Consider the following 24780-nt stretch of genomic DNA (forward strand, 5'->3'; position numbering starts at 1 on the left):
AACTCAGAGTAAAATTAACTTGCCTTTTCAAAAACTTGTTGGTTCTTGTACAACTGAGGACGCATTCTGGGCTAATTCTGGGATAGTCACAAACCCGGCTGTGAGAGGAGAAGAGTTGGGTATGGTGCTAGCAATTCCGTCCTGTATCAACCTAGTGCTACAGAAATGCCAACAGAAGATCCAATGACCTCATCCCTGGGTGAGGAAGGGCCTTTGGCTGGAAGATGTATGGATGGACTACACCTGGACTTGAAAGGCTGACCCAGGACGGAGGTGCTGTTCGCGGACCTTGCCAGTAGGGGGTGATGGGCTTAAGAATAATAATAATAATAATAATACTATAATCATGGTTAGGGAGCGGAAAGCACCAGAGAGACATTCTGTAATGATCAATAACCAATTGTTTAGAATCAATAACTTTGCCTAGTGTCAAAGGGCTGGATGTGTCTGCACCCGCACCGCACTCCACCCTGGCACTCCTCTGCCCCTCCTGCAGTGCTGCACTCTCACCATTCCCAACGCCTTTTGCACCCGTCAGCCAGACTTACAAACTCGCTCTCCACTCCACATTGATCAATACAGTACTGTGCAAAAGTCTTAGGCACTATATATATATATGTATATGCATAAGACTGCACAGCACTGTACATTTTAAAACATTTGGAAGTTTTATAACTACTATCCAAATCCAAGCAGTAATTAAGGAGACGTCAGTGGACCCAAGCTATCTCTTTATTTTTATGGGAAATGTGTTTCTGTCCTACAAGGGCCCCCTTTTCTCAATTACTTTTCTATAAAGTCAATCATCACATTGCTTCTGCACTCATACCAAATTCAATTTTCTTTCCTTTAGCTGTCAGCTTTCACCATCCAGTCACCTAGAAAGGATCCATCTCCAACTGTCCCACTTTTTTCCTGTATCAACCTGTCTAATAGGCTAGCCACTACCGTCCATTACAAGCCTTCAAACTTCCTCAGCTCTCAACTGTATCTGCTCTGATCCTGGCTATTGTAAATACTCATTCCATTCTTCCAATTTCTTGTCTCCATCATTAACCCTTTGCAGATGCTGCCTAACTTACTGAGTGTTTCCAGAATTTTGTTCTCATTTCTGATTTCCAACACCTGTTTACTCTGTCATAATTAATGATTTTTTTTCCCATTACTACTGTAATACTGAATATCCATTTTGTGGTTGGCAGGAAAAATGCAGGTTAACATGGTGTATAATCAAAGTTGCTGGTGAATGCAGCAGGCCAGGCAGCATCTGTAGGAAGAGGTGCAGTCGACGTTTCAGGCCGAGACCCTTCGTCAGGACTAACTGAAGGAAGAGTGAGTAAGGGATTTGAAAGTTGGAGGGGGAGATCCAAAATGATAGGAGAAGACAGGAGGGAGAGGGATAGAGCCAAGAGCTGGACAGGTGATAGGCAAAAGGGGATATGAGAGGATTATGGGACAGGAGGTCCAGGAAGAAAGACAAGGGGGGGGGAGGGACCCAGAGGATGGGCAAGAGGTATATTCAGAGGGACAGAGGGAGAAAAAGGAGAGTGAGAGAAAGAATGTGGGCATAAAAATAAGTAACAGATGGGGTACGAGGGGGAGGTGGGGCCTTAGCGGAAGTTAGAGAAGTCGATGTTCATGCCATCAGGTTGGAGGCTACCCAGACGGAATATAAGGTGTTGTTCCTCCAACCTGAGTGTGGCTTCATCTTTACAGTAGAGGAGGCCGTGGATAGACATGTCAGAATGGGAATGGGAATGGGATGTGGAATTAAAATGTGTGGCCACTGGGAGATCCTGCTTTCTCTGGTGGACAGAGCGTAGATGTTCAGCAAAGCGGTCTCCCAGTCTGCGTCGGGTCTCGCCAATATATAAAAGGCCACATCGGGAGCACCGGACGCAGTATATCACCCCAGTCGACTCACAGGTGAAGTGTTGCCTCACCTGGAAGGACTGTTTGGGGCCCTGAATGGTGGTAAGGGAGGAAGTGTAAGGGCATGTGTAGCACTTGTTCCGCTTACACGGATAAGTGCCAGGAGGGAGATCAGTGGGGAATGCAGAGAGAGGAGGGGAGGGAAAGATAATCATCCCATCCCATCCCTCCCCACTGATCATCTTTCTTCCCCCCCCCCGCATTCCGCAGGGATCGCTCCCTACGCAACACCCTTGTCCATTCGTCCCCCCCATCCCTCCCCACTGATCTCCCTCCTGGCACTTATCTGTGTAAGCGGAACAAGTGCTACACATGCCCTTACACTTCCTCCCTTACCACTATTCAGGGCCCCAAACAGTCCTTCCAGGTGAGGCAACACTTCACCTGTGAGTCGACTGGGGTGATATACTGCATCCGGTGCTCCCGATGTGGCCTTTTATATATTGGCAAGACCCGACGCAGACTGGGAGACCGCTTTGCTGAACATCTACGCTCTGTCCACCAGAGAAAGCAGGATCTCCCAGTGGCCACACATTTTAATTCCACATCCCATTCCCATTCCCATTCTGACATGTCTATCCACGGCCTCCTCTACTGTAAAGATGAAGCCACACTCAGGTTGGAGGAACAACACCTTATATTCCGTCTGGGTAGCCTCCAACCTGATGGCATGAACATCGACTTCTCTAACTTCCGCTAAGGCCCCACCTCCCCCTCGTACCCCATCTGTTACTTATTTTTATGCACATATTCTTTCTCTCACTCTCCTTTTTCTCCCTCTGTCCCTCTGAATATACCTCTTGCCCATCCTCTGGGTCCCCCCGCTGTCTTTCTTCCCAGACCTCCTGTCCCATGATCCTCTCATATCCCCTTTTGCCTATCACCTGTCCAGCTCTCGGCTCTAACCCTCCCCCTCCTGTCTTCTCCTATCATTTTGGATCTCCCCCTCCCCCTCCAACTTTCAAATCCTTTACTCACTCTTCCTTCAGTTAGTCCTGACGAAGGGTCTCGGCCTGAAACGTCGACTGTACCTCTTCCTACAGATGCTGCCTGGCCTGCTGCGTTCACCAGCAACTTTGATGTGTGTTGCTTGAATTTCCAGCATCTGCAGAATTCCTGTTGTTTATGGTGTATAATTATGTGCACTAGGCTGGGATTAATCTTTGATCAAGCAACTTGGTTTAGAGAGTTGAGCTGCAAGGAGTGTCAATTAATACTGAACTATATTAGCTAATTATTAAAGGAAACCAACTCCATAACAGTGGATCTGTTTCACCTTGAAATAGAGCTCTCTTTAGATAAAAGGCTTATCCAAGAGAAGCGGAATGTCTCCTAGGTTGATTGCACCACTGCAATGTCCTTCAAGAACCCAATGTCATTTGCGCAATTATTTATAACGTGTGCATGGTGTTAGTTCCTATAGTGTAATGTTGCAGTCTGGATCATTTTAAGGCTATCATTTACTGACCCTTCTGTCATTTAATATCTCCTACCTTTCCACCAGTCACAAGCCTTCTCTCTCCCCCCCCATCCCTCCCCCTGCTTTTCCTTGCATATAATTATCTTAAAACACACTGCATTTACCATTCATATGGGTAAGCATTATGGGGAAAAAAAGCCATTCACCCCCCACCAACCATTTACAGTAATGCTATTTTATTCTTCCCATCAACTCTCTTCAGAATCTGGCACACACCTACACACTCAAAATGGCCAATTAATCTATCAACCCTTGCTCTTGGGAGGTGAGGGCAGACTGAACCATCGTGGGGAAAGTGACATGATCGCAGTAAAAGCACACAAGGACTGCAGACAAACACCAGGGATCAGCATTGAGCCAGGGTCTGTGGAGGCAACGTGAGGCAACAGCAGTACTAGCTGTGGCTCCGTATCATTCCTGATTCCTCTTCACACCCAACATGTTACTATTACTTCTCTCTCTCTGGATGTTACAGAGTATTTTAACATGTTTTTTGTTTCCATATTTTTTATTCTGATACCTAAATATAATGCATTTTGTTGTCTTCTTTCTTGCCGAAGTACACCATTTCCTCAAGAATCAGAAACCAAAGACAGATTGCCTCTTGATCACTTTTGCCCTTTACCCCTCAACACGGAAAAGCCGTTGGTCAAATTTAGGAAATGAATGGCATTTTGAAATACCATAAATAGGGAAGGTTGGGCAAATTGCTTTGAGAATTTTGGTAGAAGGTATTCCTCAGCACAGTAAGTGGTGAGATTCACCATCGTGAAAAATAACTTTGAACTTGAACACGTACCCCAGAGTGTGTATGATTATAACAAGGATTTGTAAACTGAATACACCGTATTCCTAAATCAAAAATAGTGCAAGTTTTAACATTTATTCTATTTGCAAGATCTTCACTCAAACTTCATCGTATGGAAATTTAGTCTAATTTCCGCAAGGCTTTTAGTAAGTGGAATTATAACTAGGATAAATATTTTTTTTAAACTAACTTGTTTACCTTGCCCGACCTGCTGAATTCCTCCAGCATCTGGTGTGTCTATCTTAATAATAATAATAGTAAATACATTATTGATACTGAGTGGGAAATTATTTTGTAACAGCAAAAACATTTAAAATACACTTAGCAATAACAATAAATATAATAATATTAATTAAAGTACAGACTGAAGCAAGACTATCCAGGCGCAGATCCATGGTCTCGTGAGACTAACGGATGCCACCACTGCCAAAGTACAGAATAATAATATACACAATATACACAATTGTTTATCTCGTTTATGTCTTCTCTGCCTCTCTGCTCTCAAGATCCTTCAATGAACCAAACATCGATTGCAAGATGCACTGGAGTGTGGCGACTTGTTGCAAGCTGATCTCTGCAGAGCTACGCATTACTTGTATTATAATTGACTCTTAAATCTACCTCAGTGCAATGAAGTGATCATTATGGATGGCAAGCAAAACAAAATTATTCACTGTGCCACTGTACATGTGACAATAATAAACCAATTTACCAATTATCCCATTTGGATGCGATGCAGAGACATTGAAGAAATGAAAACAAAACAGTTTTGCAGGTATATTTCTCAAACCCTTAGAAAATCAAACCTTGCCTCGAAACTCACTCTGATCAACATAATGCTGCCAGTAAAACGCCTCTTGCAAAAGGTAATCTGTATTCCACCCAGGAGCACCAGAAGAACTGAACATGTGAACTCAAGAAAATAAGGGCAAGGTTAGGCCTTCAGTCCCTCCAGCCCTCCAGACCTTCACTGCCATATAATATGATATATGATCACCATATATGATCATGATCATTCATGATTTTATATATATATATATATATATATATACACACACACACACACATACACCTCAGGGAAAGAGAGTAAAAGTGACCTCGGTTCATTGATTATTAAATATTCCTGATCAATACCGTAAAGCTTTAGCCAGGGTGAAAACAATGCTAGGGCACACTCACAAGCCAATTAACTAAAAACAATGCATAATATTTAGCCCTTGTAGAAGTTCTTTGGTAAGCACTGGTTAAAATCCTGTGGCCATTGTACTGTCCTCATTTAAACTCTGATAATGGGACCTCGTGGCGAACGTTCAGGGGAGGCCCAGAAGATTAATTAAAAGACAACAAATCTCATGACATATGCCAGTGATATTAAACCTGATTCCGATTCTGATATGCTCAGAGTTTAAAAGATTTAAGAGCATGTTGATCCACTTAAACAATAATGAAGGGATTAGATAGTTCATGAAGACTAAGGGTTTTAATGAACAGATCAAAATACCAAGGATGAATTCTACATCTATGCAAATACAAAACCAAACAGCATTTCAGAAAGCTCCCTTTTTTGAGAATGGACATTGCTTGCTTGAGTGGTGAATGCTGATCCATTCAATTTTCTGGAATTGAAGAATTGGGAATTCTCTACCACATTGCAGGATGTTGGGTCATTAGAAGTATTTAAATTGGAAGTGGATAAATAGTTGATTAATTGAGGAATAGAGATCTATGAGCAAAAATATCCTGCTATATCACAGAAGAATAAAAGTACACCACAATCATGTCAAAACCAGAGGTTTAACATCACTGGCATATGTCATGAAATTTGGTAACTTTGCAGCAGCAGTACATGATAAGTATAGGAAAAACTGAATTGCAGTAAGTATACGTGTGTATATATATATTACATTCTCTCTCTACATATATACATACATACATATATATATATATACACACACACATACACATATATAGTTAAATTAAAATAACTAGTGCAAAAAAAGTATTTTTTTAAAAGGTAGTGAGGTAGTGTTCATGGGTTCAAAGTCCATTTAGGAATCGGATGGCAGAGGGGTAGAAACTGTTCCTGAATCGCGGAGTGTGTGCCTTCGGGCTTCTGTACCTCCTTCCTGAAGGTAACAATGAGAAGTGGGCATATCCTGGGAGGTGGGGGTCCGTAATGATGACTCTGCCTTCCTGAGGCACTGCCCCTTGAAGATACCTTGGATACTATGATAGTGCTGACTACTTTTACAACTTTCTGCAACTTACTTCGATCCTTAACAGTAGTCCTACCCCCCCCCCCACCCCCAATACCAGGCCGTGATGCAGTCAGTCAGAAAGCTCTCCCTGGTACACCTGTAAACATTTTTGAGTGTTTTAGGTGACAAACCAAATCTCCTCAAACTCCCAATGAAATATAGCTGCTGTCTTGCCTTCATTGTAGCTGCATTGATATGTTGTGACCAGGATAGGTCCGCAGGGATACTGACACCAAGGAACTTGAAATTGCTCACTCTCGCCACTTCTGATCCCTCTATGAGGACTGGTTTGTGTTCCCTCGTTCTACCCTTTCTGAAGTACACAATCAGTTCTTTGGTCTTACTAATGTTGAGTGCAAGATTGTTGCTGTGAAACCACTCAACTAGCTGGTATATCTCGCTCCTGTGTGCCCTCTTTTCACCATCGCAGATTTTGCCAACAATCAGCAAATTTATAGATGGCATTTGAGCTATGCCTAGCCACACAGTCATGGGTGTAGAGAGAGTAGAGCAGTGGGCTAAGCACACATCCTAGTGGTGCACCACGTAATATTAGAATAACATTTTTGATCAATTAATTATTTATGAAGAACATAGTGTTATTCAGAGAATGAAGAAAGCTACACTGGCAATCCTTTTGAAATACATTTTACATTGTAAGTACCACTTTTATTGTATGCAGCTCCATCCCACATTTCTTTCTACCGTTACATATTTTGCATAATGTTTCCGTGTAAAACTTGTGCTTTCATATCAGACGCTTGATTGAAATTAAGAGATTAATAAGATTATCCACAGCAATTAGCCATCCAATGATTTGAATTTCACAATGATGAACTGTTCACCAACACTCGGGGGGAGAGGAGGCAATTTAGTCTTTTCTAGGGAGCTGCAGTTAATTTTAACATAATTTCAGATGCTTGAAGTTATTCCCAGTAATATTCCAGAGACCTGGGCACAAAAATCTAGGTCAACTATCACAATTCTGCGGGAGAGCTTCTTTTGGATAAATGTTAAGGATGTTTACAGACTGTAAAGGATCCAGTGGCACTGTTTCAAAGTGACTTCTCTCTGGTTTTCTGGCCAGCGTTTCAAGATTTATCCCAAAATCAATACTGAAAAAATGTTTTAAGTATGTTTTTATGCCATAGGAGGATATTCAGCCCACGAGTCAATGCCAACTCTCAAAGCAGTCCCAACCCACATTTATATTACTGTAACAAATTACTTAATAATTATCACAGTGGGAAATAAACTCTTTAGGATGCTGGAAATGTCAAATAAAAACAGAAGAGGTTACCAGCACTCCGCAGGACTGGCAGCATCTGTGGAAAGAGAAACAGATTTAATGTTGTAGGCTGAAGACCCTTCATTAGAACTGGGAACAGAGAGAAAATAACCTTAAAGAAAATCCATTTTGCTTTCACTCGAGCTGCCTGTCTTGCTGAGTGTTTCCAGAATTTTGTATTTCATTTGTTTTTTTTCCCAAATGTCTTCAGTTATGCTTTGTAAAAAAACTTTAAAATAATTCAAAGGAAGACAAGGGAGTACAAAATGCAGGTAAAACTTTGTGTTTACTTTAAGTGAGGCACGCACGTATCACGTGGTAGCGTGACAATGTATGCAATTAATGTATTTTTATATATAATCCATAATTATTTAAATGAACAAGAATACTTAATCAAACAATATGTATGCAAGATTACTCAAATATCATTGAAACATTAAATACACAGCACCCTCCTTTTAAAGATGGTATTTTACCTGCATTTCTGAAGGTAACTGACCCTTTTTGGAATTTCTGTGTTTGCAATGGGTTTTATTTGCACATGATATTCAAAAAACACGAACAGAGTTCAATATTTCAGATCACTCCTTAATAATGCTTGTCACAGACATCTGGTTCCCTCGTTTCACAGTTCCTTCCCAGGACATTCCATGTGCTTATTGGTCATGATTGAGAACAGAGGTCAGTGAAACAATCTTTAAGTAGCCACTAGCCAGCCTGACAGACATCTATTCGCAACCTTGCAAAGCATCAGTGGTTGTCAGGGCCCTGCTGGATAATCCAGACTGACCTAGACTATGCTCACACTAGGCTTCTCTCTGTGCCTGATATATTCTCTCCGCTTCAGGTTACATTTGGAGCCTGTTATATGACAAGATAAGTCCCTGTTGATATACTGCCCTTATATTTTCACTGAATTCACTTTTTGTTTTTTGCACAATATAAACTCCCAAAATATTGTACGATGTTTAAATAGTGAATAAACATAAATGATCTAAAATCTTGCAACACAATCACACTGCTGTGAAGAACCATGTAAATTTAAAAATTATATTAGAAAACCACATTGTTACTATATATACAATATCTTTTAATTTGAACAAAAAAGCGCTAAATTTTTTTGAAGCACTGAGTTTCTCTCTCCACAGTTGCTGCCTGACCTGCTGAATATTTCCAGCATCTTCTGTCTCTATTTAACACTGAAAGTATTACTGGAGGCATAGTTACCAGCCCATTCAATAAAGCAGGACATGCAATGCTCGAGATGATACCCATTACTGAAGAGCTTCCCGTGATAGCTTGATTCAGACTGGCGACAACCTCTCCTCCATGATCTCCATCAGCACAGGTGCACCACAAGGCTGTGTGCTTAGCCCCTGCTCTAGACAGCTTACACTTACGACTGTCACTAAGTGCCACTCCAGTGCTATATCCAATTTTACTCCTGGCACCACTGGTGCAGGTCAAATCAAAGGTGGAGATTGAAAATTTGTGCCATAACAACATCCTCTTACTCAATGTCGGCAAGACCAAGGAGCTGATTATTGACTTAAGGAGAAGGAAACCAGAAATCCATGAGCCAGTCCTCATCAGAGGATCAGAGATGGCTAGGGTCTGCAACTTTTAATTCCTCGGTGTTATTATTTCAGAGGACTTATCCTGGACTCAGAACATTAAGTGCAATTACAAAGAAAGCATGGCACAGCCTCTACTTCCTTAGGTGGTTTTGCCTGACATCTAAAATTCCGACAAACTTCTATAGGTGAGTAGTGGAGAGGACATTGACTGGCTGCATCACAGTCTAGTATGGAAGCATGAATGCCCTTGAATGGAAGATCCTACAAAAAAGTAATGGATACGGCCTAGTCTATCACAGAGAAAGCCCTCCCCACCACTAGGCATGTCTACATGAAACACTGTTCCAGGAAAGCAGCATCCAACATCAGGCAACCCACCACCCAGGACACGCTCTCTTTTTGCTGCTGCCATCAGGAAGAAGGTACAAGAGCCTCAGGACTCACACCACCAGGTTCAGGAAAAGTTGTTACCCTCAACCATTAGGCTCTTGAACCAAAAGAAATAACCTCTCTCAACTTCACTTGCTCCATCATTGAGATGTTTCCACAACCCACGGACAGACTCACTTTCGAGGACTCTTCATCTTATGTGCTCAATATTTATCGCATATTTATTTATTATTTTTATTTCTTTCTTTTTGAATTTGCACAGTTTGTTGTCCTTTGCACACCGGTTGAATGCCCAAGTTGGGTGGTCTTTCATTAATTCTGTTATGGTTATTAATCTATGTGTTTATTGAATATGCCTACTAGAAAATGAACCTCAGGGTTGTATATGGTGATATATGTGTACATTGATAATAAATTTACTTTGAACTTTGAATTTGAATACTTGTGTAACTTAGAGAACTCATCTGAACTTCATCTCCTAAGCAAAGTGAATTGTTTATTATACCATACAAACCAAAACTTTTCTGCTTCTTATCTTGACAGAAAGAGGCAAGGCCACATATGGAGCACTGAATATGATTTTGGTTTTCATTGCATTGAAGGCACTGTAGATCAAGTTCAAGAGGGCGATTTCTGGGTTAAAAGGGTTAATATATAAAGAAAATGTTGAACAGATTGGTCACATAATCACTGGAGTGTTGATGAGAGCCAATCTTCCAAATCATAAAAGACTCAGAGGCAGATTGATAGGGTGAATGCTGAGAAGACGCTCCACTTAGTTTTCAATGGAGTATAGTTTGCAAATTAGAGACTGCCCTTTTGTCAGATGGCGCTGAGAAGGAATTATTTCTGCAAAGGTTATGAATCCTTGCAATTCATTGCCACAGAATTATGGAGATAAGAGCATAAGACATAAAGTAGAATTAAGCCATTCAGTCCATTGAGTCTGCTCCGCCGTTTCATCATAGCTGATTTATTATCCCTTTCAACCCAATTCTCCTGCCTTCCCCTCATAACCTTTCATGACCTGACTAATCAACGACCAATCAACCTTTGCTTTAAATATGCCCAATAACTTGGCCTCCACAGACGTCTGCGACAATGATTTCCACAAATTCACCACCTTCTGGCTAAAGAAGTTTCACCCAATCTCTGTTCTAAATGTTTGTCCCTCTATTCTGAGGCTGTAGACTTCCCCAGTATAGGAAACATCCTTTCCACATCCATTCTATCTAGGCCTTTCAATATTCAATAAGTTTCAATGAGATCCCCTTCATTCTTCTAAACTCCAGTTAGTACAGCCCAGAGCCATCAAACACTCCTTGTACATTAACCCTTCCCTGAATCATTCTCGTGAACCTCTTCTGAAACCTCTCCAATGCCAGCACATATTTTTATAGATAATGGGCCCAAAACTGCCCACAATACTTCAAGTGCAGTCTGACGGATGCCTTATAAAACCTCAGCATTGCATCCTAGCTTTTATATTCTAGACCTCTTGAAATGAATGTAAACATTGCATTTGCCCTCCTTACCACCGACTCAACCTTCAAGTTAACTTTTAGGGATTCCTCCACGAGGAATTCCAAGTCCTTTTACTCCTCTAATACTTTAATTTTTTCCCCACTTATTCCTTCTAACAAAGTGCATGACCATACATTTTTCTACTGTTGTGCATTTAATATTTCAGTAATATTTGAATAATATTGTAAATATATTGTTTGATTAAGCAATGCAGAAATAATAATGCTGCCACGTCATACCTACGTGACTCACTTAAAGTTAACAAGAAGATAGACTCGCATTCCGGACTGTTGTTTTTCTTCAAATTAGTTTTATGTTTTGGAGTTATAAATCATAACTGTGGTGATCAGGAAGTTTTAAATGAACCCAATATGACCGTTGAAGAAAAGCAAGATGTTCAAGGTTAGAAAAACATAGCGAGACTTTCAAGTTAAAAAAGAAGGGCAGCAAGATGGTCGAGTTACAAAAAATGGCAGAAAATGGGCAAAGTCATGGGTTTGTAAACAGTGAATACTGATTGATAATACACACGAAAAAAAAGGTAGAAATGACTGGCTACATTGGAAAGATATACACATTCAATTGCACAACAGATAACTAACTCATGTATACTGAATAAATTGAGCTGTATTTTTAAGCAAATGAAATAGCGAATGAAAAGCAAGTACCAGTTGTGCTAAGTGCATTGGGTTTAAAGTCATACAGTTTGCTTAGAAATTTAACTGCTCCAAACAAACCAGTCGAAATGAGCTTTGCTGATATCATGAAAGTAATGCAGAATGCTTTAGGTTTCATACACGGAATCAAAAGGAAGGGAAGTCCATTTCAGTAAATGTGGCTGAAATGAAGAGATTGTCTGAGCACGGTCAGTTCAGTGATGGGTTTAATGATGCACTGAGAGATCATTTAGTTGGTGGAACCTTAAAAGAACAAAATCAAAAATGGCTCCTAACTGAGGCACAACTTACATTTAAAAGAGCAGATGAAATAGCTGTATCAATGGAAACAGCAGACAGACACAGTTGAACTGCAGTCAGGAATGAAAGAGAGTGTGAACAAAATTGCAAAGTCTAAACAGAAACTGGCCTAGCCAAACAAATTGTGTTACCATTGTGGCTAGAGTTCACATACACCAGGCCAATGCAGATTTAAAGGCAAAACTTGCAAAAAATTCAACAAATTAGGTCATATACAAAGAGCATGTTGGACAGAGAAAAATAAATGGACTGTACAGAGAAGAGAAAAAGATAACGAGCCAAGTCACAGTTTCAAAAACAGCACTCATCTGCGTGTTGTTGATGAAAAATCTAATAATGACGAGAGTGACCCAGGACTGCATAGCCTCAAGACTTACAATGTGAAAACTAACAATAGACAAGCAATATGGCTTACGCCTGAAGTGAATGGCAAATTAATTAAAATGGAATTGGACACTGGCTCATCTGCTGCAGTCATTCCACAAAATGAGTTTGAACAGCATTTCAAATATTATGAACTGCAGCCTGCAGATATCCAATTAAGAATCTATTGGAAAAAAGGTAACTCCCGTGGGAGTGACATTCATAACAGTGAATTACAATAACCAACAAACCATATGAGGCTCATATGTGGTAAAAACAGGAGGGCCAGCATTCTGGGGATATGATTGGAGATCCATCCACCATTTGCATTCCACGTCTCCTGCAATAGAGTAAACTGAAAGTGAATTAAGAAAGATACTGGATGATGCTACAACAGTGTTCAGGGATGGCACTGGAAAATTCAGACATCAAGAGTAAAATTTTGTTAAATGAACGTGCTACACCCAAGTTTTCAGTGCTCTCCAAGTTCCTTTTTCCATCCGTGATAAAGTAGCACATGGAGACTTAAGGAACTCTTTCCAAGGTTAAGAGGGGCACTGGGAAACACCAGTGGTCCTGCTCGCCAAAAAGAATGGGTCTGACAGGATCTGTAGTGATTTTAAGGTCACCATCAACCCAGTACTAAAAGTATACCAATACCCTCTGCCCAGAATAGAGGATATCTTTGCAAACCCTTCTGGAAGAAAGCATTTCAGCAAAGTGAACCTAGCTGAGCCCTATCTACAGTTGGAGATGGAAGAAGAGTCCAAAGTGTTTGTCACCATAAACATTCATAAAGAGCTTTATCGGTGTAAAAGCTTATTTTAGGAATATCCACCTGCATTCTGGAAGAAAGCTATGGGCCAGGTACTGCAAGGCTGTCCAGGCACTTATTGTTACCATCATTGTCACCAGTAAGGATAACAAGAAGTATTTCCAAAATATCAAGGCAGTGTTAAAAAGATTAGAAGATTATGGGCGCCGAACACAATGCAACAAGTGTGAATTCTTTAAACTAAACATCTTACTTACTGTGGTCACACCATCAACACACAAGGTTTACACAAGTGTGCTGAGAAAATTCAAGCAGTGATGGATGCCCCGAGTCCAAATGGGCGTGTCACATTTGCGGTCCTATTTAGGATTTGTCAAATAGTAAAACAAGTTCCTGCCAAACCTGGCTACTGTGCTTCAGTACTAAAGATCATGAAGAAACGGCAATGGACAAAGCAGTGCATCATGGTCTAGGTGCAGTCACGTCACATGTTATGAGTGATGGAAATGAACGCCCCATAGATTTGCATCACCTTCTCTTACTGCTGCAGAGGAAAATTATGCATAGATAGACAGAGAGGCTTGAATCTGGTTTCTGGTGTAAGTCTTTTCAACCGGTACTTATATAAGAGAGAGCTTACACTCATTTACACTCACACATTATCAACCACTAGTGTCCATTGTCAATCCACAGATGGCTATTGCACTAACAGCAGCAGCTCGAATGCAGAGATGGGCTCTGTTTCTTGGAGGACATAATTATAAGATTGAATTCAAGATGATAACTAATCGTAGAAATGCTGATGGATTGTCCTATTTACCCTTGGGAAAGGAAATACTTGAAAATTTTCCAAAAGAGGACACTCACCTTTACATATTCTCTCTAATGCAAATCAGAAGTGCTCCTATCACACAGAGATGATCCATAGGGAAACCAGAAAAGAACTCACACTATCTGAGTTCTCCATGGCAACCCAAAATGGCTGGAACTTCTCCATTTTTACCAGCATCGGGGTGAACTTGCCCTTAACGGAGGTGGGGATTGAGAGTTGTTGTATAATTCAAGCTGAGGGATAAAATGTTGAGGGAGCTACATGCCAGTCATCTAGGCATGGTCAAATGGAAGTGCTGACTTGAAGCTTTGTCTGGTGAACTGGGATAGATCAGCAGATCAGGCAGCTTGCCATGCCCAGTTCAGAAGGCCTTCTCATCCAGAAGATGCTAAGAGCCATGTATCTCCATCCCTGGGAATGGCCTGCATTGCCCTGGCAGAGGATTCATGTGGATATTGCCAGACTTGCTCCTGGGCACAAATTATTTAGTAGTTGTGGATGCAGCTACAAAGTAGCCAGAAGTGATCCCAATAGCCTCCACTACAGCTTTGCACATTGTTGATGTGCTGAGAAACCTCTTCTCAAGGACTGGTGTTTAAAAACATTTAGCCAGTGACAATGGACCACAGTTTGTTTTTTTTTTAAACCTTTCCAATTCTCTAACTTCCCACTAATTTTTTGCCATATTATCTTCCCTCTCTTTTGCTTTGTGATGCCTTTGACTTCTCTTGTCAGCCACAGTTGTGTCAACCTCCCTTTGGGATATACCTCACAAATTGCTCCCAGAAATTCCACCTATCATTGTTCTGCTGTCATCACTGGTAGTGTCCCCTTCCAATCAACTTTGGCCAGTTCCTCTCTCGTGCTTCTGTATTTCCATTTACTCCACTCTAATACAGATACATCTGATTTTAGATATGCTCTTCCAAACTGCTGGGTGAATTCATATTATGATCATTGCCTCCTAAAGGTTCCTTTACCCTAAGTTCCCTAATCCAATCTGGTTCATTACATAACACCCAGTCCAGAATTGCCTTTCCCCTAGTGGGGCTCAACCACACGCTGCTCTAAAAAGCCACCTCTTAGGCATTCTGCAAATTCCCTCTCTTGGGATCCAGCAGCAACCTGATTTTCCCAATCTACCTACACATTGAAATCCCTCATGATTATCGTAACTTTACCCTTGTTACATGCCTTTTCTGTCTCCCATTTTAAGTTATACCCCACATCCCGGCTACTCTTTGGAGGCCTGTATTTAAGGGTATTTTCACTCTTGCAGTTTTTTAATTCTATCTGCAAGGATTCTACATATTCTGATGCTATGTCACCTTTTTCTAAGGATTTGATTTCATTTTTTACCAACAGAACCACCCCATCCCTTTGCCTTTCTGCCTGTCTTTTCAATACAAAGTGTATCCTTGGATGTTAAGCTCTCAACTATGATCCTCTTTCAGCCACAACTCGAACTGTGTAATTAAACTTATTAAGGGTACAGACTGACAGGGCTACAACTACAAAGGAGTCTTGGAGTTATAGAATAAGAGTGGAATAGGGTTGTTGTGGTGAATATTGGTTAGCCATGATCTTACTGAATATTGGCGCAGGCTCAGGAATTTGACTGGCCTATTCCTAGTCCTTTTGTTCTTGTGGGAACATAAAATTAGAGACAATACAAGATTACAAATCTAGATGATGGTTGAATTGGATGTAGCGGTGGAAAGATAAAGTTAGTGACAATGTTAAGGAGATTGCGCTGGACGATGAAGATGATGGCTTCATTTTTATCAGATTTTCAAGATTATCTGGCTATCCTCAAGTAAATAATGTTAGAATCTACTTATGTCACATAGACGATGATGGAAAAAAGTGATACTGTCAAATGCTACTAAAAAGTAGCACAGTGCACCTCAGTCACGATGTGCTGGAAAAGTGAAGATTCTTCTTCTCCTTCTCCGTCTTGTTTTACGGTGGTTGGCACCCAGCTTAATGGTGCATTACCACCACCTTCTGCTCCGGAGTGTGCAATAGAATTACTTTCTAAATCCCTTCACCCAATCACACATACACACATACCCTAATCTACACTTTATCCTCCCAACTTTGACCATTCTAGTACCCTATTCCTGCTTATCCATCATAGCCTATAAAAAAAACCCTGTATCCCTTAAGAAAGCTAAAAATACCCTGACCTGTGCTCTCTTACCCATGCCCAGCAACCCTTTTAATGTGAGTTCCTGCACCCCCAATTCCCTTAGATTAATTCTCATCATCCCTCTCTGTATCCCATACTTCCTGCAACTCAGAACTACATGTTCTACTGACTCCTCTTCCTGACATTCCTCACACAATCCTGTCTGGTGTTTCCCTAACATTTTCAATGTTTTGCTTAAGTGAAGATTCTAAGAAAAGGGAAAAGGGCAAAAAAGCTGGCAATAAAAATATCAAAAGGAATGAAGGAAAAGAATGACAGCCAGTAAATGCTCAAGTATGATTAATATTGTATATTGCTTGTTAGACTTTATTGACTATCAAGCAGCATCATGAAATTTGGCATGCACAAAAAAGACTTGAGCACACTTACTTATTTTGAATTGAAATGGTGTCTATTCAAATATTATCATGCAGACAGAAATGTGAAAGTTTGTAAAATGGTGCCACCTCCAGGCAAATGATAGAATTACAGTTGTTGAACCAGAACAAATGTGTTCAAATGGTTTCTGCACTGAAACTCTTCTGGGTTGAGTTTGGTCTCACCATGGCAATGGAAGAAGACGAGGACAGACAGGTCTGTGTAATAACAGGAAGAAAAGTTGAAATGACATGTATGGGCAGATGGCTGATGTGGACATAGACGTGAGAAAACCTGCAGATGCTGAAAGTCCAAGCAACACCCACAAAATGCTGGAGGAACTCAGCAGGCCCCAAACAGTCCTTCCAGGTGAGGCGACAATTCACCTGTGAGTCTGTTGGGGTCATCTACTGTATCCAGCACTCCTGGTGTGGCCTCCTTTATATCGATGAGACCAGCCTGCTGAACAGATTGGTAGACCACTTTGCTGAACACCAGAAAAAGCAGTATCTCCCGGTGGTCACCCACATCATTTCTACTTCCCAATACCATTCTGACATGCCAGTTCATGGACTCCTCTACTGCCACGATGATGGAGGAGCAACACATTATATTCCAAATGGGTAGCCTCCAACCTGATGGCATGAACATCGATTTCTCAAACTTCCAGTAACTGCCCCCCTCACCATTCCCCCATTCCCATTTCCGTCTCTCACCTTATCTACTTACCTGCCCATCACCTCCCTCTGGTGCTCCTCCCCCTTTCCTCTCTTTCATGGTCTTCTACCCTCTCCTTTCAGATTTCCCCTTCTCCGGCCCTTTGTGTGTTTCGCCAATTAACTTTCCAGCTCTTTACTTCACTTCTTTTTTTTGAAGGAGACTAGTGTTGAAATTACGGGGGCCCTGGCAGAAATATTTAAAATGTCGCTGTCTACGGGTGAAGTGCCGGAGGATCGGAGAGTGGCTCATGTTGTTCCGTTGTTTAAAAAAGGATCGAAAAGTAATCCGGGAAATTATAGGCCGGTGAGTTTAACGTCAGTAGTAGGTAAGTTATTGGAGGGAGTACTAAGAGACAGAATCTACAAGCATTTGGATAGACAGGGGCTTATTAGGGAGAGTCAGCATGGCTTTGTGCGTGGTAGGTCATGTTTGACCAATCTGTTGGAGTTTTTCGAGAAGGTTACCAGGAAAGTGGATGGAAGGCAGTGGATATTGTCTACATGGACTTCAGTAAGGCCTTTGACAAGGTCCCGCATGGGAGGTTAGTAAGGAAAATTCAGTCGCTAGGTATACATGGAGAGGTGGTAAATTGGATTAGACATTGGCTCGATGGAAGAAGCCAGAGAGTGGTGGTAGAGAATTGCTTCTCTGAGTGGAGGCCTGTGACTAGTGGTGTGCCACAGGGATCAGTGCTGGGTCCATTGTTATTTGTCATCTACATCAATGATCTGGATGATAATGTAGTAAATTGGATCAGCAAGTTTGCTGATGATACAAAGATTGGAGGTGTAGTAGACAGTGAGGAAGGTTTTCAGAGCCTGCAGAGGGACTTGGACCAGCTGGAAAAATGGGCTGAAAAATGGCATATGGAGTTTAATACTGACAAGTGTGAGATATTGCATGTTGGAAGGACAAACCAACGGAGAACATACAGGGTTAATGGTAAGGCACTGAGGAGTGCAGTGGAACAGAGGGATCTGGGAATACAGATACAAAATTCCCTAAAAGTGTCGTCACAGGTAGATAGGGTCGTAAAGAGAACTTTTGGTACATTGGCCTTTATTAATCAAAGTATTGAGTATAAGAGCTGGAATGTTATGATGAGGTTGTATAAGGCATTGGTGAGGCTGAATCTGGAGTATTGCGTTCAGTTTTGGTCACCAAATTACAGGAAGGATATAAATAAGGTTGAAAGAGTGCAGAGAAGGTTTACAAGGATGTTGCCGGGACTTGAGAAACTCAGTTACAGAGAAAGGTTGAATAGGTTAGGACTTTATTCCCTGGAGCGTAGAAGAATGAGGAGAGATTTGATAGAGGTATATAAAATTATGATGGGTATAGATAGAGTGAATGCAAGCAGGCTTTTTCCACTGAGGCAAGGGCAGAAAAAAACCAGAGGACATGGGTTAAGGGTGAGGGGGGAAAAGTTTAAAGGGAACATTAAGGGGGGCTTCTTCACACAGAGAGTGGTGGGAGTATGGAATGAGCTGCCAGATGAGGTGGTAAATGCGGGTTCTTTTTTAACATTTAAGAATAAATTGGACAGATACATGGATGGGAGGTGTATGGAGGGATATGGTCCATGTGCAGGTCAGTGGGACTAGGCAAAAAATGGTTCGGCACAGCCAAGAAGGGCCAAAGGGCCTGTTTCTGTGCTGTAGTTTCTATGGTTCTATGGTTCTATGGTTCTCCCGGTTTCACCTATCAGTTACCACCTTGTACTTCTTCCTCCCTTCCCCCCAATTTCTTCCTCTGACTTCTCATGTTTTTTTTCCAGTCCTGATGAAGAGACTCGGCCTGAAACGTCGACTGTACTCTTTTCCACTGCTGCTGCCTGGCCTGCTGAGTTGCTCCAGCATTTTGTGTGTGTGGCTGTGGACAATAGTTCAGCTTCCCTACAAAACTGCCAATTAGCCTGCACCTGCTCTCAGTGATCTGAAGGGGACACGTCTCGGACGTGCTGCTCAGGGGCGATTGTTTGGGGAGGTGCAATCGGGAGTGTCCCATTCAGGATGAAGAGTCTGACCTGCATAGCTGCCTAACTCCCCACAGGAGGCACAGTGGCCATTGGGACCACGTTCAGAGCACAGCGTGCAATAGAGGAAGTGCATGTGAACCTCTGCCTCACCTTTACATCCTTGGACAGCAGCGATGGATGGAAGTGAAAGGACAAATTTTTTTTTAGATTATGAGAACACTCAGTCCTCTTTTATTGTCATTTAGAAATGCATACATGCAGTAAGAAATGATACAATGTTTCTCCGGAGTGATATCACAGAAAACAGGACAAACCAAAGACTAACACTGACAGAACCACAGAATTATAACATATAGTTACAGCAGTGCAAAGCAATACCATAATTTGATGAAGAACAAACCATGGGCATGGTAAAATGTCTCAAAAGTCCCCGAGTCGATCGACTCCCGAGTCCCCGATAGCAGGCAGCAAAACTCTCTACCATAAACCTCCAAGCACCGTCAACTTGCCGATGCCTTGGAAGCAGCTGACCAAAGCCGACACTGAGTCCATCTATCCGAAAACTTCAAGCCTCTGAGCAGCCCCTCTGATACAGCCTCCCGAGCGCCATCCTCTGCCGAGTGCCTTCGACCTCGCCCCAGCCACTGAAACAAGCAAAGCCGAGGATTTCAGGGCCTTCTGCTCTGGAGATTCTGGTTACCACACAGTAGCAGCGGCAACAAAGCAGGCATTTCAGAAGTTTTCCAGATGTTCCTCCGTACTCTCACCTCCGTCTCCATCAAATCAGAACTGTGCACGGTCCCCTACTTGACGGATAACAGATATTCATCACCGGAGATGCCACGCCCGCTGCCGTCACGCCACCATCATCATCTCCTACAATCGTAGATGGAAAGTTCCAAGGGACGGGGAGGAAAGAACAGATGAAGGAGTCACAGAGAGCGCTGCGCCTGCGGAGAGTAGAAAGTGGGGTGTATGGAGTGGGGGAGAACGGGGCAGATGTGACTAGTGGGGCTGGTTGAATAGGAAGAGTGATGTGATGGATGTGGAAGCTGATGGATGAAAGCCAAGGACGACAGGAATGCTATCACTGTTCTGATTGCAAGAGGTGGGGTGGAGTTTGAGTGCAGACACCCAGAAAATAGAGGAAATGCAAGTGAGGCATTCATTACTCAGAGAAGACACGTTCCTAGAAAAAATGAGATTTTCGAAATCTAAAGGCACACATGCAGCTGAGACGGGGGAGTTTTACAGAAGTCAGTGGGTGTTTTAGAAAATTTGGTATGTCTCTAATGGCTTACAAATTTACAAAGACGTATGTTGGAGAGCATTCTGACTAGACGCATCACAACCTGCCTGGTATGGAGCCTCCAATGCCCAAGTCCGCAGGAGGCTGCAGAGGGTTGTAAATGAAGCCAGTTCCATCAAGGGCACAACCCTCCCCACTAATGAGAACATCTTCAAGAGGTGACGCCTCAGGAAGGGGGCATCCATCATTAAGGATTCTCAGCGTTTGGGACATGCTTCCTCTTTTTGTTACGACAATCATGGAGGAGTTACAGGAGCCCGAAGACCCAAGCTGAATGGTTCAGAAACAGCGTCTTCTCCTCCACCATCAGATTTCCGAATTGCACACGACACTAACTTGTTATTCCTTCCTTTTTGCACTATTTGCTTTGTTATTTATAGATTTCAATGTCCTCGCACTGAATTCTTATCTAAACAACAAATTTCATGCTACTTAAGTCAGTGCCATTCTGAATTCTGGAGTTATGGTGGATATTGTTGGCTTATTTGTCCCTGGAAATGGAAACAGAGAGATCTAGAAAATGGAGACACAAAAGATTCTGCAGATGCTGCAAGTCTTGTGCAACGCACACAAAATACTGGAGGAACTCAACAGGTCAGACAGCATTCTTGAGTGGAATAAACAGTCGACGTTTTGGTCCAAGACCCTTCATGAGAGAGTGAACCCTCGTAAGGCAGAAGGTCCCGATGGAGTACCTGGTAAGGCTCTGAAAGCCTGTGCCAACCAACTAGCAGGAGTATTCATGGACATCTTCAACCTCTCACTGCTACAGGGAGAAGTTCTCACCTGCTTCAAAAAGGCAACAATTATACCAGTGCCAAAGAAGAATAATGTAGTAATTACTATCGCCCGGTAGCACTCACATCAACAGTGATGAAATGCTTTGAGAGATTGGTCATGACTAGAGTGAACTCCTGCCTCAGCAAGGACCTGGACCCATTGCAATTTGCCTATCGCCACATTAGGTCAATGACAGATGCAATCTCAATGGCTCTCCACACAGCTTTAGACCACCTAGACAACACAAACACCTACGTCAGGATGCTGTTCATCGACTGTAACTCAGCATTTAATACCATCATTCCCACAATCCTGATTGAGAAGTTGCAGAACCTGGGCCTTTGTACCTCCCTCTGCAATTGAATCCTTGACTTCCTAACCAGAAGACCACATTCTGTGCGGATTGGTGATAATGTATCCTCCTCACTGACGATCAACACTGGTGCACCTCAGGGGTGTGTGCTTAGCCCACTGCTCTACTCTCTACATACACATGACTGTGTGGCTAGGCATAGCTCAAATACATCTACAAATTTGCTGACAATACAACCATTGTTAGTAGAATCTCAGGTGGTGACGAGAGGGCATACAGGAGTGAGACATGCCAACTAGTGGAATGGTGCCACAGCAACAACCTGGCGCTCAACGCCAGTAAGATAAAAGAGCTGATTGTGAACTTCAGGAAGGGTAAGACGAAGGAACACATACCAATCCTCATAGAGGGATCAGAAGTGGAGAGAGTGAGCAGCTTCAAGTTCCTGGGTGTCAAGATCTCTGAGGATCTAACCTGGTCCCAACACATTGATGTAGTCATAAAGAAGGCAAGACAGTGGCTATACTTTATTAGGAGTTTGAAGGGATTTGGCATGTCAACAAACACACTCGAAAACTTCTATAGTTGCACCGTGGAGAGCATTCTGACAGGCTGCATCGCTGTCTGGTATGGAGGGGCTTCTGCACAGGACTGAAAGAAGCTGCTGAAGGTTGTAAATCTAGTCAGCTCCATCTTGGCTACTAGCCTGCAAAGTACCCAGGACATCTTTAGGGAGTAGTGTCTCAGAAAGGCAGCGTCCATTATTAAGGTTCTCCAGCACCCAGGGCATAACCTTTTCTCACTGTTACCATCAGTTAGGAGATACAGAAGCCTGAAGGCACACAGTCAGCGATTCAAGAACAGCTTCTTCCCCTCTGCCATCCGATTCCTGAATGGACATTGAAGCTTTGGATACTACCTCACTTTTTTTAATATACAGTAATTCTGTTTTTGCACATTTTTTAAAAATCTATTCAATATATGTAATTGATTTACTTGTTTATTTATTATGTTTTATTTTATTTATTATAATTAATTTTTTTCTCTCTCTGCTAGATTATGCATTGCATTGAACTGCTGCTGCTAAGTTAGCAAATTTCAAGTCACATGCTGGTGATAATAAACCTGATTCTGATTCTGATAAGAAGAGAGAGCAGAGTCAGAGGTACTCCAGGGGAATTTAAGGGTACAGCGGCAATTCATGACAAAGATGATATAATTGAGAAAATCTGCAAGAGTGCAGGGAGCAGTACCAATACAATCGTTGACGTAACCGGGAGCTGATGAGGGATGTGAAACAGGCTTGGATCAAGGACCATTCCATGTAAGGAACAAATGGCCAGGTGTAGCTGGAGCCACGTGAGTGCCTGTAGAAAGTGAGGGGGATCAAATGGGAAGTTATTGAGAGCAAGAACAAATTCTGCCACGTGGATGGGGAAGTTGGTGGAGAAGAATCGTATGAGTTTTGTTTCTGAAAGCATGAAGTCACAAGACCTTCCTGAAGAGCAAGTTGGGACCATGGGAATTGAAAACTATTGAAATGGTGGAGGGCACGAGAGGGGTGTCAGATTTGGGTAGAAAGGGATTGGATGGGGGGAGGCAGAATAGAGTCCAGGTATGAAGTGATAAATTTGGTAAGGGAAGAAAGCAAAAAGTAATAGATCTAAAAGGGTATTCCTGCTTATATTCTTATGCAAGAGATGAAAGTGGACAGTGTGGGGCTGGGACACCATCAGGTTGGAGGGGAGATGTCCTGATGGGATGAGGGAGATCCCAGTGCTGATAGAATGGTAGAAGTTTAGAATATTCTTTTATGGCACAACACAGGAGGGGCACAGACTGAGAACATTCAGCCCATCACACTCATGCTGCCACCCGAGACAGAAAAAGAAACTGAAATATGAAAATTGAAATTCCGTGATCGTGCACGGTCCAGATTGCAAGGTGATGGGAAATGGTGAAACCACAAGACAGATTCTAGTACCACTTCGGCAGGTGTCAGGAAAGGTTAAAGAAGAAAAGAAAGATCACCTCCAAAAGGAAAGAATATTATACCCAGTTATTTTTGAAGAAAGATTCTCTGTGCGTTCCAGTCCAAACAGAAGTCACAGAGTTTACTCTCAAGCTACTTTCATTCACTGCAGTCTTCTGCTTCTTTACTTACAACCTCCTAAGGGCAGCAGCTTGCTGATTTTCCTCCTTTGCAGCCTAGTAATTTGCATCAGGGCTCCTATTTGGTACCGACAGCTCAGTGAAGTATTGTAAGTATGTGCTCTATTAAGCATGGTGCCAGTGCAACACCTGCTCACCAGCCAAAGTTTGGCTAAAGGCACCTCCTACAAGAGCAGAACAGGCATTCTGACCGAGCATGCATCATCTCTCAAACTGATCCGAGCGATAGGACTTTGTGGTCATTCTGTCATGCCAGGTTTTGTTCAGTAAATCTATCTGGTTTGCTGGGGTCATGGAGGAGCATTGGTTTCAATTCGACTAGGCTCTCTCTGATTTCTATTAGATTGAGCAAGATTAGATTGAAGGAAGGAGGAGAAAAATCAGGCAAGGTTCCTGAATGAAGTTACGAATGACCGATGGGAGATGTGAAACAAGATTCTGCATTCCCCTAGGAGGCAAGAGCCAATCTTGTCAAATAAATCATCTCTGGATAGCTAAAGAAGTAGCAATGTGTAACACTGAAGTACATACAACAGCGGGAAGAACAGTGAACACTCAGAGCAAAAGACAGGAGGGAAACGAATGCTATTATCTACTATAGAAAGAAATATGCAGATATCTTCTGATGGAAATCAAGATTTAATCAGAAGATTATTAGAGTTAGAATATAGGTGATCATGGAGAATCTGAAAGCTTTAAAAACAGATGTGTTTTAACAATGCAACTAAAATGATC

The sequence above is a fragment of the Mobula hypostoma genome, chromosome 15 (genome assembly GCF_963921235.1).
Source record: "Mobula hypostoma chromosome 15, sMobHyp1.1, whole genome shotgun sequence".
NCBI classification, from domain to species: Eukaryota; Metazoa; Chordata; class Chondrichthyes; order Myliobatiformes; family Myliobatidae; genus Mobula; species Mobula hypostoma.